The following is an 18,826-nucleotide window of genomic DNA, read 5'->3' on the forward strand; positions in this document are numbered from 1 at the left end:
CTGGAGATCAAAGCTGAAACTTTATTGCTGGAACAGCACAGCAGGTCAGGCAGCATCTAGGGAACAGAAGATTCGACGTTTCGGGCACATTCCTGAAGAAGGGCATGTGCCCGAAACGTCGAATCTTCTGTTCCCTAGATGCTGCCTGACCTGCTGTGCTGTTCCAGCAATAAAGTTTCATCCTGGATTATTAGTCCAGGCATAACAACTATAGCACACTGATACCCCAAAATCAGTGTAGAGATTATAGACAGGTGAGAATGATAAATGAACCCTATCTCCAGAGCCCTTTAAATTAATCACGTTCAAATAGATATTCAGCTCTCTTTTGGAACCAATGGTATCTGTCTCCACTGCTCTCCCAGGCAGCGCATTCTAAATCCTAACAATTCTCTAAGTAAAAAGGTTTCTCCTGATCTCATTTCTAGCTCTCTTGCTGACAATCTTGAAATTGTGACTTTAGTTACTGACACACTGTACCAATTAGTGGAAACAGAATATCCTTCTTTACCCTGTCAAAAATTGATCATAGTTTCGAACATCTGAAATAAGGTCACCTTGATGAACCAAAAGGATCAGTACTGGGTCCACTACTTTTCATCATTTACATAAATGATTTGGATGTGAATATAAGAGGTATGGTTAGTAAGTTTGCAAATGACACCAAAATTGGAGGTATAGTGGACAGTGAAGAAGGTTACCTCAGAGTACAACAGGATCTTGATCTGTTGGGCTAATGGACTGAGGAGTGGCAAATGGAGTTTAATTTAGATAAATGTGAGGTGCTGCATTTTGGAAAGGCAAATCAAGGCAGGAATTATACACTTAATGGTAAGGTCCTAGGGAGTGTTGCTGAACAAAAAGACTTTGGAGAGCAGGCTCATAGTTCCTTGAATTTGGAGGACCAGCTCGACAGGAGGGTGAGGATGATGCTTAGTATGCTTGCCTTTATTGGTCAGAGCATTGAGTATAGGAGTTGAGCTGAACAGGACATTGGTTAGGCCACTTTTGGAATACTGCATGCAATCTGGTCTCCCTGCTATAGAAAGGATGTTGTGAAACTTGAAAGTGTTCAGAAAAGACTTACAAGGGTGTTGGAAGGTTGAAAGGTTTGAGTTATGTGGAGAAACTGAATAGTTTGGAGTTGTTTTCCCTGGATCACGGAGGCTGAGGGTTCCCGTAAAAAGATTTATAAAATCATGAGAGGCATGTATAGGGTGAATAGACAGACATTTCCTGAGGTGGGGGAGTTCAAAACTAGAGGGCATAGGTTTAAGCTGAGAGGGGAAAGGTGTAAAAGGTACATAAGGGGCAATATTTTCATGCAGTGGGTGATGCATGTATGGAATGAGCTGCCAGAGGAAGTGGTGGTATAATTACAACATTTTAAAACATCTGAATGGGTATATGAATAGGACGAGTTTCAAGGAATATGGGCTAAATGCTGGCAACTGGGACTAGATTAATTTAGGTTATATGGTCAGCATGGACGAATTGGATCAAAGGGTCTATTTCCATCCTGTACAGCTCTATGACTCTATGACTCTGTGACTCAATGACTCAATCTTCTCTGTCCCGTGGACAAAAAGAACAATTTCTCTGATCATTCCTTGTATCTAAAATCCCTCATTCCTCGTATCATTCTAGTAAATCTTCTTTTAACTCTCTCTAGGGTTTTAGCATGTTTCTTCAATGAGATGCCCAAACTTGAAAATACATTGTTTGTCCTTTGGTGTAATTGGGTCAAAATCCTGTAATTCCTTCCCTAATGACATTGAGAACCTCCTAACATATATGGCACACAAGTAGTCCTATGCTGAAGCATCACCAGGTTGAGACATCATTTTTTTAAACATCTGGTACTGTTCCTGACATGCCCTTCTGCCCTCTCTATTGAACCAGGGTTGACCTCCCAACTTAATGGTAAAAATAGAGTGGGGGTCATGCCAGGCCATGAAGTTACAGATTGTGGTTGGACAATTCTGCTAATAGCACTCATGGATGCCCTGTTTTGAATGGCTAGATTTGTTTAAAATCAATCTCATTTAGCACAGTGATCGTGCCACACAATGCAATGGAGAGCATCCTCAATTTAAAGACAGGACCGTGCAGTGTTCACTCCTACTGATACTGTCAAGAACAGATGCATTGGGGCAGGTTGGAGAGAGTGATGATGTGAAGATGCCGATGTTGGACTGGGGTGGACAAAGTTAAAAATCACATAACACCAGGTTATAACCCAACAGGTTGATTTGATGTACAAGCTTTCAGAGTGTTGCACCTTCCTCAGGTAGCTAGTCGAGGAGCAGTGCTCCGGACGCTTGTACTTCCAAATAAACGTGTTGGATTATAACCTGGTGTTGTGTGATTTTTAACATGGAGAGAGTGAGATCAAGTAAGTTTTTCCCTCTTTCTAGGTTCCTTCACCACTTTCCACAGACCCAGTCTAACTGCTGTGTCCTTAAAAACCCAGGCAGCTTGGTCAGTAGTAGTGCTGCTGAGCCACTCTCAGTGATTTGGTAGTGAAGTCCCTCATCTAGAGTACATTCTGTGCCCTTGCCACCCTCAAAGCTTCCTCCAAATGATGTACAACATGGAGGAGCATTGATTTTTAACTAAGAACAGCATAGTAAATAGTAAATCAAAGATTTCCTTGTCCATATTTGACCTGATGCCCAGAGATTTAATGAGGCCCAGTGTCAATGTTTAGGACACATTGGGTAACTCCCTTCTGACTATACCACTGTGTTGGTACCTCAGGGATGGTAATAATGAAATCTGGAATATTGTGGGTATGACTATGTCAGGCTGTTCCTTGACCACTCTGTGAAGCAGCTCTCCAAATCTTTTCACAACTATTATAGAACAATTTGTTGTATTGTTTGGGGGTTGGGGGGGTAGTGCCACACAACACACTGATGATCACATCTGGTGCCTAGGTCCATGTGAAATGGCCAATCTGGTTTCATTTCTTCCTTTAGGCTTTATCATGGTGTGACAGAACTGACTGGTTTCTTAGATCACTTTGAGGGCAGCTAAGTGTCACCTGTAGACTAGACTAAGTGAGAATGGCACATTTACCTCCCTCAAGGGTGTTAGGGAAGGCAATGGCCGAATGGTATTATCACTGGACTATTAATCTGGAGTTGAGAATGTGGTGCTGGAAAAGCACAGTAGGTCAGGCAGCATCTGAGGAGCAGGAGAGTCGATGTAATCTGGAGACTCAGGTAATGAGCTGAAAATGTGTTGCTGGAAAAGCGCTGCAGGTCAGGCAGCATCCAAGGAGCAGGAGAATCGACGTTTCGGGCATGAGCAGCAGCAGATGATGGAATAAAAATCTGGAATTAGAAGTCGAATGATCTGTGAAACCATTGTCAATTCTCAGAAAAAGTCCATCTGGTTCACTAATCTCATTTTGGGAAGGAAACTGCAATCCTTACCTGATCTGGCCTACATGTGACTCCAGACCTATAGCAGTGTGGTTGACTCTCTACTGCCCTATGGGCAATAAATGCTGGTCCAGATATTCTATGAATGAATTTTATAAAAGCAGGCTTTTCATTTATAACATTGATTATGTGGTCACTATTTAATTCCAGATTTTTATTGAATTCAAATTTCAGCATGATGGATTTGAACCAAACATTAGTTAGGGACTCTACATTACCAAGCCTGTAGAGTAGATAGGGAGAAGCTGTTGTCAATCATAAAGGAAAAAAGAATGACAGAGTATAGATTTAAAGATATATACAAATGCAGTACAGGTTTTGGAAGAAAAAATTTCATTCAGCAAGTCATTAGAGTATGGAATGCACTGTCTGGAAATGTGGTGGGAGAAGATTCAATTGAGGCATTCAAGAGGATATTAGATGATTATTTTGATAAATAAAAATTCTCTGCAGGATATATGAAAAGATAGGAGAGTGGTATTAGGAAGTAGAAACATTGCAGGCACAATGGACCAAATGGCCTCCTTCTGTACCATAACAATTCTGTGATAAACACTTAATGTACAGTCTCCTTAACTAACTTTGTTCTTTCCCAGGGTTTTAAAACTATGGGATTTCTTATCTTGTTAAGCCTTCCTTCTACAACCCATTACAGACATGCCCAAATGACACCTTGCTTGTTCTACGGTGCAGCACTTATCTCTATCTTCTTTCACCCCTTTCCCCTGCTGTGCTATTAGTTCTGACATGTTGTTGCTGCTTCAAGAGATTAAACGGCAGATCCAAATTTGACAATGTTAAAGATTGTTCCCAATGTAATAGGAGCAATATTCAATCACTTGGAGAAGGGCAGCATGATGTAAGGACCAAAAGCAGCACAATGAAAGGAGTAGATAAAAGCAGCACTGAAGTAGGAAAGCATCATCATAAACAGAGAGCAATGACTCCCGTACGAATTTGAGCAAAGTAAAGAACCGATGTTAGAACTTGGGGAGATGAGGAGGATCTAAATCATCAAATGAAAGTGAATAAGTAATAAGACTTTGGCTGTCCTGTGTTACAATCATCCAAGGTGAGCCTTCCCAAGCTGTTAAGTTTCCAGGTGGGATACCCCTAAGTCTCAAATTCCCCGGATGAGGAGAGAGAAACTTGCTTCCCTTCCTCATTCACCCTACGCCTTGGTTAGTTAGGACAAGGTTAATCTTAGAAGGAGTCCTCCTCTTATTGAAGCCTGGACTTACAAAAGTCAAAATCTTTGCATCTCCTCTTCACAACGTTGTTTACTTTGCCTTAAATCGTTTTAAATCTTTTTTTTACTTTTAGTTTAAAGCTACATCATGGATAAGTCATTCATCTAAGATTTTCAACAAAAAAATGGCAATGAAGATGATATTGTACGAAAGTAAATCTCTGCATAACTCCACATGCACATGAGCCTTGAACCTCAGGGGTCCCTTAGTAATCTATTATGTGCAGTTTATATCAGATTTTACGTTGAATCAGTCAATCATTGTCAGATAGGGAAAATAAGACTTCAGAACTACATTACTGCTGAGACCATCAAACACCCTCTGTAGTTTAAAATATTTGCTTATCACCAGCGCAAGAGATAGTAAATAATGAAGATTTGAGTTGTGTAGCCATAAAGATCTGATAGAAACATTGTGTTTAATATTTTAGGAATGATATAAATTTAAAATGTTATTCTCCAATATCAATGTTTTTGCTGCTAAAACATTAAAGTCAAATAAAGATCATCTTACATTTATATAACAGTTTATCAGGTCTCACTGAAACAACTCCAAGCAGCTCATATTAAAAATTACTTTGTAATGCAGTGACTGTTTGGTGTAAGCAAATATGGCAACAGTTTTGCAGATAACACTATGTCACAAACAGCAATCAGTTGTTTAACATAGGCTGCAGTTAGAGTTATTTCAAGAGGTTACTACCCAAACACACCTCAGACAGTACCTCTGTATCATCGTAAAGCTAGTTCAATTAGCTACATGTGTACAGCACAAGTTCCACTCAACATTGCAAACATCACTGGAATAGGTTTTCTCCTGCATTAGGCATCTGGGTTATATTTCTTAGCTGTGGGCTATTTGTGTGTGCTGATAAGGTTTATGCAATGGAATTTTGTATCATAAACTGTTTAATTTGCAAGTGGATTCCTGGAGGAGTTCAAGAAGTATTGCAGGTGTAGTTTCTACTATCAAAAAAGTCTTTTTTTGTTATTTGAACGAATGTACCATGTAAGAAGGGGTTTTCATTTCCTTTGCTAAACATATTAATGTAAAATTCCTTTATTCAGCTGTTCACCCATTTATTATAAACAGATGAACAATTGTATTAAAATATCATATGAAACAACTTAAATCCAATATTGTAAGCAATAAGTCTTTAGAGGATATTAAACTCCAATACCACATTATATTTATCAGTTTCAATCAATGAATAAGTGGCAGCAGGATATCTAGCCCTGGAAGTCATCACAACTAAATTCAACTCAGTCCTTATACAATATCCAAACTGAACTAATATTATCGCGTCACAGTGTATAGCAATCTGGATTCAGAACACTTGATGATTTTTTTGCTTTGCAAGTAAGAGATGGATGAGGCCAAATGCAATGTCTGAACTGCCTCTCCACTTGATATAACTACCTAAACTCCCACTGTGTATTTATGCTTTCTACATTATTAGCACCATGAAAACAGCATTTGTGACAAAGAGATGCCAACAGTTGAATAGTGGTTAATTAAAAGTTTGAACTCCGCTTGCATATCTTTTGCACAAAATTAGAGAATTGTCCATCAAGAGAAGAAAGTGGTATCATGTACATTATATGGTACATTGAATACAGCATGTGGAAGGGAAGCACTGAATGGAGCCTGATAATAGCTTGGCGTTAATGGAGATGCCCTTGGGCATAACTCATAAGGCATTCTGAGCTTGAATGATGGGTGCATTCCGATAGCTGATAGCTGCCAGCTACTGACTGACCAGTAGTCTGAGCTGGGGACCTCAATCACAGGAAAGGTCCATTTGGAGTCATTTAATTGTCTGAAGTGTACTTGATTCCATTAAGCCTCACCTTTGAACTGATTAGGTTTGCCCCTCTCGCCACCCCCAGTTGTCTGTCTGGTGGGTAAGACCCCTACTGGCACCACAAAATCTAGCCCTTTTCACACTTTCTTATACTTGCAATGTATTGTTTTCATATACCTCACATCCATGACAACATTCTTTTTTTATTCATTCTTAATATATAATACAGAAAATTACAATTCATATTTTTATTTTCAAACTTAAATATGATATTTTTCATTATGTTTTATTCTGAAGTCCATGACTAATTCTGGCTAATCTGACCTTGATAGGGACTGTTTTCCTGTTTTTCACTCCTGCCTGCTACTTTCTTCAACCCTTTAACTTCTGGTCTGATAAAGTTCTAGAATTGATTGTTCTTTGAAACCTCCACTGAGATTTTTCTTTTGCGACTATTAGCAACAAGTATTAAAACAAATAGCATTTCGCTAACATCATTCACAACCTTATGATGATTTTTAAAAAATTCATCTGTGGGATGTGGGTGTCATTGGCTGACCAGCATTTATTGCCTGTCCCTAGCCAGCCTTGAGAAGGTGGTGGTGAGCTGCCTTCTTGAACCGCTGCAGTCTACCTGCTATGGGTGGAACCATATTGTCATTATGGCCGGAATTCTAAAATGATCCAAAATGCTTCATAGCCAATGAGGATTTTTGAAGTGTGGTCACTGTTATAATATACGAAATGTGTTCTTTCAGCATTGCCAGAGTACAGCACAGATGTGTCACCCTAACTACACACACAAATAGACAAATGAATGGTGGCATGCATTGCAATGCCTCTCAGTCATTTGTTTATTTTGGCTATGTACCTTCCAGTTAAAATATAAACATAGTTCGTTGCATATCGATCAGGAACAGGAGATGCTACTGGGTCCCCTTCACCTTCCAGTTCAGAGCTAAGACCTTTGTAATGAACTTCCACCTGGGCTGAGATCACAACAATCCAGCAAATTGAATCACTGATCTGAAGTAGTCTTTGGACTCAAAGTTGTAACTCTGTTTCTCACTCCACAGATGCTGCCAGAATCTGCTAAGTTTATTCAGCATTTTCTGTTTCTATTTCTGTTTCTTTTCCAGCATCTGTAGTATCTGCTTTTAATTATATCTAAGGCCGACTCATATAACAGGGGACTGTAACTATTAAAAGCCAGGATTCTAAGCATTAATAATTATGAAACAATTCATATCACCTTTGAGAAATGAACTGGAAAAGAATCTGATTCGTGTGCAAATTGAGTCAAATAGAAAACAGTCTAACCAATCCCCTATTCCAATGAGAATTCATAATTTTTGTTGTACTGCATCATGAGACCCTTGAAAATATGTACCAAAATCAACAATGCACCCAACATCAATCTCTCATCATTTATATCCACACCATTGCCAATAAGGGTAAAGTTGCCACTGTCTCAGAGGACCATAGGGTTGCTATTTCATTCAAGACTCAACTGGTCGTAGTCAACCTGAGGATCACCAGGCAAGGGACAAGATTGAGAAGAAGAGTATTAATGGTATCCTAAACCTGTGCAGGGATTGAACCCATGCAATTGGCATCACTCTGTACCTCAAGTTCTTGCTAATACTGCCTACAATTCCAGTCAATTATCAGAACTGAATATCTTATGCTACAAATTTTTTTAAAACTTCAATATCAGGTTTAAAAACAAAAGAAATACAATAGTAAACTGTTCTCAGAAACTTCACCTTTCTGTCAGATGTTTACATCAATATTTTTAATTATTTAACAGGGGGAATTGTATTCATGCTCAGTAAAGACATTAGCTCAAAGCTTCAAATCAGCATTGGAACCACATGCCTCGTCATTTTTAAAAGGTTTTCACCTCTGATGCAGCATTCAGAATTACTTGCTCAATGTAGGATTCCGTATAGAGACTTGTAAAGAAGGAACATTCCTTTTTTTATGGCATTATCTACCATATGATGTACATAGGTCTGATCTTCAATTGTTATGATTGGGAAGAGGTTGTGTGAGTGAGTGATTGAATGAATGAATGGGTAAGTGGGTAAGTAGGAGAGTAAGGTGAATTATGGTTGATAGGTTGAGAGGTGATTAAGATAGTTGGCAAGAGTTTGTGAGGTGTATAAGCGCATGAGATGAGTAAGTGGGTAGGGCTGGGGTGAAGGTAGGGTGGATGAGTAGATAAGATTGAAGGGCAATCAGATAGTCAAGAAGCAGTCAGGGGGATATTAGGTCAGGTGGGATTCAGGTTGGGTTGAGAAATATTCGGTTGCTTGGGAGAGGTGGTCAGATCAGGGAGTGTTCATGAAGGAGCTGGAAGGTTCTTGGGTCAGGTCTGTGGGATAGTCAGGAGATTATTGGGCAGTAGCTAACTAAAATTAGGGCTGTGATTGGGTAGGTTTGGGAGCATGGACAGGTCTTTGGAGTGAGAGCAGTCGAGGTGGAGGTATAGATTTGTGTCAGATTGAAAGGGTTTCAGGCGTTTGATTGATCAAATCAGAGTAATAATCAAACTGAGTCAATGTGGTAGCCAGGGATAATTGTCGGGGAGGTTGTCAAATCGAGGAGTTGGATGTCTGGGGTAACTGGCAGGCTAACTTTTATAGTCACCTAGATGCTAAGTTGTGTTTTAATCTGTCTGAATTCTCTGAAGTCTCCAGCTGTAGCTCATTTGTGAGGGTCCTAGGCAGCAGAGAACATCAATTGATGGAATTTGCAACTTCCCAGACCATTCCCACACTGGCATTTTTGTCAGGACTTCCATCGAACTGTATGTCCATTCTACAGCAAACCACAGAAAGCTTGATCATGATTTGAGTTTTTATGATAAATTTCCACTGCAAGGTTTGACTACATAACCTAGGCTGAGTTGCACTTTGAGAGAAGACTGCATTGGGCTGAATCTTTCCCCACCAATGCAGGCCAGCAAGGAAACAAACACATATAGATTCGTATTACAAGCTGATATGCTGGATTTCAGTTTGCCCTGCTCTGATGGCCATTTATTGATGGAGGTAGCTAATGAAGGGAGTCTAAAAGCTTACAAAAATGAATTGCTTGAGAATGACACATTTCCCATTGGGCTCCAAGTCCCCAGAGACTGCAGGGAATGTAGCTGCCTTCTGGCAGCAACTCCGAGACCTTTGCTCCAGGCAGGCTCAGAGACTCTCTCTGCTTGCCCTGGTTGAGCTAGGCTCCCTGAATGGAAGCTCCCAATAGAGTCAGTGGGTCGGTTGGATTAGCCACTTCTTTCATTTGAAAGTTAAGAAAGCTGAAGAGAGGTGCCTCTATCTTGGGTCAATCTCCTCTTTCTCTCTCATTCTCTCTCTCACCCTGACTTACCTGAAAATGCAACCTGCTGCTTCTTTCAAGCTGGAAGGCCTCCTATTGGTAGTCTAGCTTTTAGAGCCTGGTCACAATCCTGAATAAGAAGGTGGGTCTGTCACCTGACCACAAATCAGCCAGATCGGAGAAAGTCACAGCCCAGTGACTCTTCTTCACTCAGTGTGGCCGTTTCATTGCATGTGATTCTGATGTTAGGGTCAAAGTGCCCATGGGGAGAATCCTGCCCTTTGGTCAGAGGTCTTTTGGATGAGCTCAAGAACATGTATAAGAATTCCAGACCACTATTCAAAAAAGAACTTGGAATTCTCCCAAGCCACTGGCCAATATTTGCTCCTCAAGCATCGCCACTAAAACAGATTATCTGATTAATTAGTTCATTTGCTGTTCATGGGACTGGGCTGTGTACCATTTGGCTGCTGCGTTTTCCTATGAGCCAACAGTGACAGTGTTCCAAGTGTAATTCATTAGCTATGAGATGTTTTGAGATGTCTTAAGGAAAGGGAATTTGCTATATAAATATGAGTTCTGTTCACGTTTGAGATTTTTAAAAAATTTCTAGACAAATGTAAGAAATAATTTACAGTTTAAAATAGAGGGAAACAAATATTATTTCTTTATTTGCTACTGCTAACTGGTGACCACTAAGGACTCATTGGCAGTTATAAAGGAATTAATCTTGCGTCTTTTTGGCTAAGTGTGAGTTGTGTCAAGTATTTTGAAGGGTTTTATGACCTGGCAAGTTTTCTCTCTATAGAAGATGAAATTAGCTGGTAATATAAACAAAGATTGGAAGAGCCTTTTGGATACCAGAAAGGTATGAGAGAGGTAAGAATGTATTTTGGACTGCTGGAAAATGAGGCTGGAGAAGTAGTAATGGAGAGCAAAGAAATGGCAGAGGAATTGAATATTAGTTTTCACAGTGGAAGACACTAGCGGCGGACCAGAATTTCAAGAGAGTCAGGGGGCAGAGGTGAGGGTTGTGGCCACCACTAAGGAGAATGTGCTGGAGAACCTGAAAGTCTGAAGATGGATAAATCACCCAGACCATGGACTGCATCCCAGAGTTCTGAAGGAGATAATTGAGGAGATTGTAGAGGCATTGCTGGTGATCTTTCAGGAAACACAGGAGTCAAGGAAGGCCCCAGAGGCCAGAAAATGGTTAATATAACACACCTGTTTAGATAGGGAGGAAAGAAAAAGACAGAAATCTATAACTGGTTAGCCTGACCTCAATCATTGGTAAAATTTTAGAATCCATTATTAAGGATGAAATTGTGGAGTCTTCGGAGGTGCATGGTAAGCTGAGTTAGCACAGTTTTGTCAAGGGGAGGTCATTCCTGACAAATCTGTTAGAATTCTTTGAGGAGATAATGAGCAAGTTAGACAAAGGAGAGCCAGTGGATGTGAGCTTTTGGATTCCAGAAAGCATTGGCTGATGATAGAAGGCAGAGAGTAGTGATAAAAGGGATCTTTTTCAGAATGGCAGCCAGTATATAGTAGAGTTCTATAGGGGTCAAGTCTAGGGACCACAGCTCTTTAGATTATACATTTACAATCTAGATGAAGAAACTGAAGGAATTGTTGCTAACTTTGCAGACAATACAAAAATAGGAGGAGAGACAGGTAGTGTTCACAAAGCAGTGAAGTTGCAAAAGACTTGGTCAGGCTAGAAGAGTGAGAAAAGAGTGGCAGATATAATACATGTGAGAATGTGTGACGTTATACATTTTGGTAGGAAGAATAAAGAGATAAACTATTTTCTAAATGGGGAAAGGCTTCAGAAATCTGAGCACAAAGGGACTTAGGAGACCTAGTTCAGGATTATCTTAAGGTTAACATAGAGGTTCAATTAACAGGGAAATGTAATATTAGCATTCGTTTCAAGAAGGCTGGAATACAAATGCTGGGATGTACTGCTTAGGCTAGATCACATTTGGAATTGAGCAGTTTTGGGCCTTGTATCGAAAGAAGGATGTGCTGGCAGGGAATCCAGAGGAATTTTACAAGTATGATCCCAGGGATTAAGAGCTTGTCAAATGAGGAGTGGTTGGGGTCGCTGGATCTGTATTCAATGGAAATTAAAAGGGAAAAGGGGGATCTGATTGAAACTTACGGAACACTGAGTGACCTTGATAGAGTTGACATGGAGAAGATGTTTCTGTTAGTAGGAGGGACTAGGTTGCAAGGGCACAGCCTTAAAGTGAAGGGGCTACCCTTTAGAACAGAGATGAGGAGGAATTTCTTCAGCCAGAGAGTGATTAATCTATGAAACTCATTTCCACAGAGCCTGCAGAAACCAAATCATTAAGTGCATTAAGACATAGATAAGTTCTTGATTAGTAAGGAAATCAAGAGTTATTGGGAAAAGGCAGAAGAATAGGGTTGAGAAACATATTACCAATCACTGAATGGCAGAACAAACTCAGTAGGCTGAATGGACTAATTCTGCTCCTATTTCTTATGGCCTTCCCAAAGTCATTCTATTAACTACTTACTCCACCCTGTGGAGTCACTCACATTCAGCCCCATTTTACCATGCACCGTTCCCAGAACATCTCACCACTGCTAGGATATGCTGGAAATAACTGGCATCCCTTGTGATGGTGCCGTCTTTAAAAGCCCAGTGTGGACCAAGACAAGCACTGTCAATGATGCACCATCAAGTATGCAGATGATACTAAAGTCAGTGAATAGTGGACAGTGTGGAAGAATGTTGCAGTTTGCAGGGGGACTTGGATAAACTGCAGAATTGGGCTGAGAGGTGGCAAATGGAGTTCAATGCAGATAAATCTGAGGTGACTCACTTTGGCAAGAATAACAGGAAGGCAAAGTACTGGGCCATTGGAAAGATTCTTGTTAGTGTGGATGTGCAGAGGGATCTTGGAGTCCATGTACATAGACCCCTGAAAGTTGCCACCCAGGTTGATAGTGCTGCTAAGAAGGCATATGGTGTGTTAGGTTTCATTCATAGAGGGATTGAGTTCCGGAGCCGCAATGTCATGCTGCAACTATACAAAATGCTAGTGCGGCCGCACTTGGAATATTGTGTACAGTTCTGGTCACTTCATTACAGAAAGGATGTGGAAGCATTGGAAAAGGTGCAGAGAAGATTTACCAGGATGTTGCCTGGTCTGGAGGGAAGCTCTTATGAGGAAAAGCTGAGAGACTTGGGTCTGTTCTCATTGTAAAGAAGAAGGCTAAGAGGGGATTTGATAGCGACATACAAGATGATCAGAGGATTAGATAGGGTAGACAGTGAAAGTCTTTTTTCTCAGATGATGATGTCAGCTCATACCAGGGGGCATAACTACAAATTGAGGGGTGATAGATTTAAGAGAGATGAAAGAGGCAGGCTCTTCATTCAGAGAGTGGTAAGGGCATAGAATGCCCTACCTGCCAATGTAGTTAACTTAGCCACATTAGGGAGATTTAAACAATCCTTAGATAAGCACATGGATGATGATGGGATGGTGTAGGGGTATGAGCTGAGAATAGTTCACATGTCGGTGCAACATCGAGGGCCAAAGGGCCTGTTCTGCACTGTATTGTTCTTTGTTCTATGTTCTAAGTGGCATGACACGTTTCTTGCTTGGCAGCGGTGAGTCACCAATTAAAGGTGATTATTGCTTGTTAAAAGCCTTCATAAATGCACAACCTGACTCATTAATATTCAATTAGCTATCTTATCAAATGCGCCAAAAAAGCTAAACTTCGAGAAATTGCAACATGGAAATCTGAGCGGATACCTGACAATTTCAGCTCAGCACTTGCTCTGTAGAACTTCCATATTAGACACTGGAGGCTGATGTCTCGGGGCATGCTTCATGGACACCAGCCATACAAACCCCACATTCATGGGTATTGGCATCTGATGTTTACCAGCTTCTAATAACCTCCTTGGCACAAGTCTGTTCCACTTACAGTGCATTTCTGCACTTCAACGCTGCACCTTGGGTTGCACCAGCAATGATCATTGTAATGCTGTAGTAAGCACACTCTGTGCTCAGGGATGCACACACCAAACCATGGACTGGACCAGGCTCCAACTCTGGGCTCTTCACTCACCATAATTCATTCTGAGCCTACCACAGCAACCCTGCCTTGCCTGTTTTGCACTTTACTCCATCAGCCAGAGATATTAGTCATTCTGTCCTGCCTTGTCATTTAGCAGAGTCACCAAGTCAGGAAGCTTGTAATGGTTGTTGGCAAGCCTCAGTCAAATAAGGGGTGCTGGTCTTTACTCAGGAGATCCTGACACAGTAAGTCAAAGATGGCATCTGATATCAGTCCAGGGTTAAGACACAGTCAGTAGCAGACAGGCGGGAGGCTGGAAGAACACAGCAAGCCAGCAGCATCAGGAGGTGGAAAAGTTGATGTTTCAGGTGTAACCCTTTTTCAGGACACAGTCAGTCAGTCAGCCACTCAGGGCAGCCAGGTTCACAATGTGGTCCACATAGATGGTGAGGAGCCAAATGTCAGACAGCCATTAAACTGCCTTAATTCTTTCTGTTCTATCGTGGGCTGTTTTCCTCCAAGAATGAGAGAGGGGAAAGTTTTACAAGAAATGGAAGTGGTACAGCTATTACTGTTGGGTGCAACTGATGAGGTGTCCTGAGCTAGTAAAAAGGCAGCGCAGAAGCCTTGCAAAGTTAGTGATGACAGGAGTTGGGTTGAATGAGAGCGAGTGAAGAAAGATATTGCAGTCTAGTAGAACCTGATATGAGACTGGTAGAGCCTGATCCTTGGTAGATGATTGGTACACTGGCAGAGATAGAGTGAGTGGGAAGTTCCTGATGAAGGGCTTTTGCCCGAAACATCGATTTTCCTGCTCCTCGGATGCTGCCTGACCAGCTGTGCTTTTCCAGCACCACTCTAATCACAACTTGGACTTAGCCGAAAAACGTATAATTCAGTCCAAAGAGTCTATTACCCATAAATTGTGATAATTCCAACTCTTTCTGTTTCAGAAGAACATGTAATTTGCCAGAGGCCTGCCTGCCCTGCCCAATTTCCTCCTCCAGTCTGGATAGTGGAAAATGTGGTTTTGGGAAGCCCATTAGGAGCATAAACAAGAAAGCCAATAGAATAAAACATGAAGTACAGCCAAGTTTATATTAGCCTTAAGCATGATCATGAAGAAAAACGTGAAAGCTGACGAGAAAGAAATCATGCAAGCTATCATTAATTTACTACTGCTGAGTTTTTGCATTTCCTGATTCAAAAGTAGTCCTTAATTGTTTGATGAAACACTTCACACCGATAGATACCCAAATTAAATTTATGTTTTCTTCATCAAGGTCTTGGAAGTTTTCACACTCTGTTTATTATGGAACATTTGAGGAAAGATTTTAAGTTTTGCATTGAAAAATTCCTTGGATACGATATCCTCGGAGTCCTGCTATGTATTTGAATATTCTGTGGAACACGAAATTCCAATTCCCTTTTTCATGAGATCTAGTCCCTGGCCAAAATGCACAGGTCATCCCATTTGCTGGGTTGGAGTGAGTCACCAGGACCTGCAAGGATGCTTCTACAGTGCTTGCCTTGATATGTCTTTGAAAAGCAAAGCTGTCCCCAGAGCATTTTCAAGCTTAAAATGAAGCCTTATTTTAAAGAACTTTGGATTCAAATGGCTCCATATTCCACTGACAAAGCTTAAGCAACGTCTTCTGAGACTGGTCACTAAAGTCCGTGTAAATTTTTGGTTTTTCTTTAAACATTACTTAGCACAGCTCTCAGCAGATGAGAAATCTGTTGAAAATAAGAAAACAGCAGTTAAAATGCAGTCAATAGCCTAAAGGTTCACTCATGTTCTGCTGTGACACTGGGGCATGACAATATTAAAAACATAAGACATCATCTTTGTAGGATCAAGTGTGCATCAAATCTTGATTACAAGTATCCAGCAGTGCTCAGTCTTTGGCCCTGAGTAATATAATGGATCATTTACCATCACTGCAGCTGTTTTAGATACTCCTGCCAGGAAGTCTGCTGTCATGGTATGCCATACTTAGCTGTCTTGTGCCATTCTCAGGTATTCACTATACTCCATCCGCAATCATTCTGTGACATCCATCATCAAACTATACCTAGGTTTACCTCTCTTTTAATGCCCCATACTTTGCCCTCCAGAAAAGATCTCAGCTCTAAACAAAGGACCAAAATACTGACATTTTCTTTCCTGGATGTTACTTATCAGAAAAAAACCCAAAATTGTGAATGCTGGAAGTCAGAAACAAAAACAGAAATTGCTGGATAAACTCAGCAGGGGCTTCGTGCGTGGAGAGAAACAGAATTAAAGTTTTGGGTCCAGTGACCCTTCTTCAGGAATGTTCTGCATCTGCTGCAACAGAAATATAGCAAGATTAATAAAGTGGCCTGTAGAGTTGATACCTTAAGAAGTATGTGGATGACACACAGATCTACGCACCCTTCCACCCTTTCCACCGGGTCTGCATTGTCAGACTGCTTACCCAACATCTATTACTGAATAAGCAGAAAATTCCTCCAAGGAAATATTTGGATAACTGAAACAATTGTCTTCAGTTCCTGCCACCAGCCCTGTGACTTTGGCACTGATTACATTATCCCCCTGGAAATGGCTTGAGGCTGAACAGTCTATCTGGCTCAAAGATGGCACTGAATTTCAAAGATAACATAATTGCACATTTACTAAGGCGAGTCCCAACTTCACAACATCACGCATTTCCACTCCTGCTTCAGCTCTTCTGCTGCTGAGACTTTGTTCCCTCCAGATAACTATTTTAATACACTCCCAACTGACTTCTGACATCTTACCCTCTGCAAGCGTGAAGTCAGCCAAAACTCCATTCCCAGTGTCCTAACTTGGACTACGTACTTTTCATCCACGTGCTTGTAATCAGTCACAGACTTCCAGTTTAGCAACAACACAGTTTTAAAATTCTCATTCATATTTTCAATTCCCTCCATGACCCATCTCCTCCCTTTCTCTGTGAGTTCCTCCAGCCCTACAACACTCAAAAATATCTACACTCATTTGATTCTGGCTCTGCTGCTTTCCAAATTTTAATTGCTCCAACATTGATGGCCATATTTTTGGCTGCCAAGCACTGGAATTCGCTCCCTAAATATTAGGATCTTTCTACCTCTGTTTCCTTCTTCTAGGCAATCCTTAAATATTCCACTTTTCATCAAACATTTGGCTAATTATTCTAATATGGATTGCTGCTTTATTTGGTTTCATATTGCCTCTGTGAATCATCTTGAGGCATTTTATTAGATTCAAGGTAATATATAAATGCAAGTTGTTTTGTTAATTTATGTGAAAATAAAACATTGTTCTCCTCCAGTGTCAAAACAGAAAGAGGTTGCTTTGAGTTTGACTCAGTTCACCATTTCGCCCTTCGATGTAATGTTTTGATTTGATGTACTGTAGCTCTAAATAGTATCGCATTGTACATTCTTATCATCAAACCAAAGAGTGTTTTGAATAGAAGCTGTCACCACACTTTCCTGGCTGATAGAAGTTACTGCTAATAAAAGAATTTTATGTCCACAGATGTCTCAATCCTCTGGCATAATACCTTCACACAAAAGTTGGGCTTTTCCTCAGTGAGTAGCAATCAGATAGCCAAAGCCTTCAGCTGACAATTTGTTCTCAATGGAGAGATGAATCATTCAGCTGTTGATCTGAGACAAGACAATAGGAGGAAGAAATAGTTGTGCAAAACATCTCTGAAACCCTTGCAAACAACTGGTTGAATGGCATGCAGATCCAACAGAAAAATGAGTAGTCATTCCTCTGTTTTTTTAATGGATGTCAGCATTATCAGTTAGGCCAGCATTTATTGTCTAACCCTAATAGTCAGAGGGCAGTTAAGAGTCAACCACACTGTTGTGAGTCTGGAGTCACCAGAACCCGTAAGGATGGAGGATTTCTTTCCCTCAAGGACATTAGTGAACCAGTTGAGCTTTTAGAACAGCGGTTGCATAGTTGCCATGATGCAGATGCTTTAATTCCAGATTTATATTGAATTTAAGTTTTATCATCTGCTACGGATTTGAATTCATGTCCCCAGAGTATCAACATCCAGTGACATCACTACATTTTCACATTCCTTACAGTAGTTGGAGCTTCAAATTACACCCTTGATTTTAACAATCAATATATTTTGGATGAATTTTATGGTCCCCCAACCAACACATTTGAAAGCTGGGGGTGGGGAGCAGTGTGTCACTAGCTCACTTGTTTTGAGGCCTATTGAGACACTTGAATAATCAATTAATGGATACTTAAGGGCCTTATTCTGCCTGTGCCACTACTTTATAGGGGAAGGGGATAGCAAAGGCAAGGTAGGCAGCTCAACAACTTACACTCCTTAAATACCAAAGGATTTAGTGATAGAACTTCCGAGATGCTGTGGGCAGTGGAGGACATTACTCCATATTTGGCAAGTAAATGTGATGAAGGACTCTAATGAATATCTTGGAATGTTTCATGGTTTCTGTGGGTCTGGAATGGGAAAGGGGGCAGCCGCTCTCTTTTTGATATAATGTGTTGGTCACCCAGCTAGAGTGGCACCTTCACCACATTTGCACACATTGTGTGACCCGGGCGGTGGAGGAGTATACGATAAGCTTGTACCAGTCTTAAGGGAGGTCTCCACTATCGTCTGGACAGAGTGTACCACATCATCCTGGCATGCTGAGCTCAACACAATTGAAGCAGGCAAATAGGCAATAGATGCTGACGAGCCAGGGGAATGGGAGCAGTCATCCAAGGAGAATGTTGAGGACAACGAGGAAGAGGAAATCTTCTTGTGGATGACAGAGTTCAGCTGCATTGGGCACTACAAGTCAAACACCCAGTTCCTGTAGACGTGAGCTGGATGCAGAAGACCATCACGGATTGTCAAGCTCATGCTTCCAGCATTTGTTTTGCACTGTGACTATCA

Source organism: Chiloscyllium plagiosum, unplaced genomic scaffold, assembly GCF_037043375.1.
Source record: "Chiloscyllium plagiosum isolate Xiang-an unplaced genomic scaffold, Cpla_swu_hap1 HiC_scaffold_11, whole genome shotgun sequence".
NCBI classification, from domain to species: Eukaryota; Metazoa; Chordata; class Chondrichthyes; order Orectolobiformes; family Hemiscylliidae; genus Chiloscyllium; species Chiloscyllium plagiosum.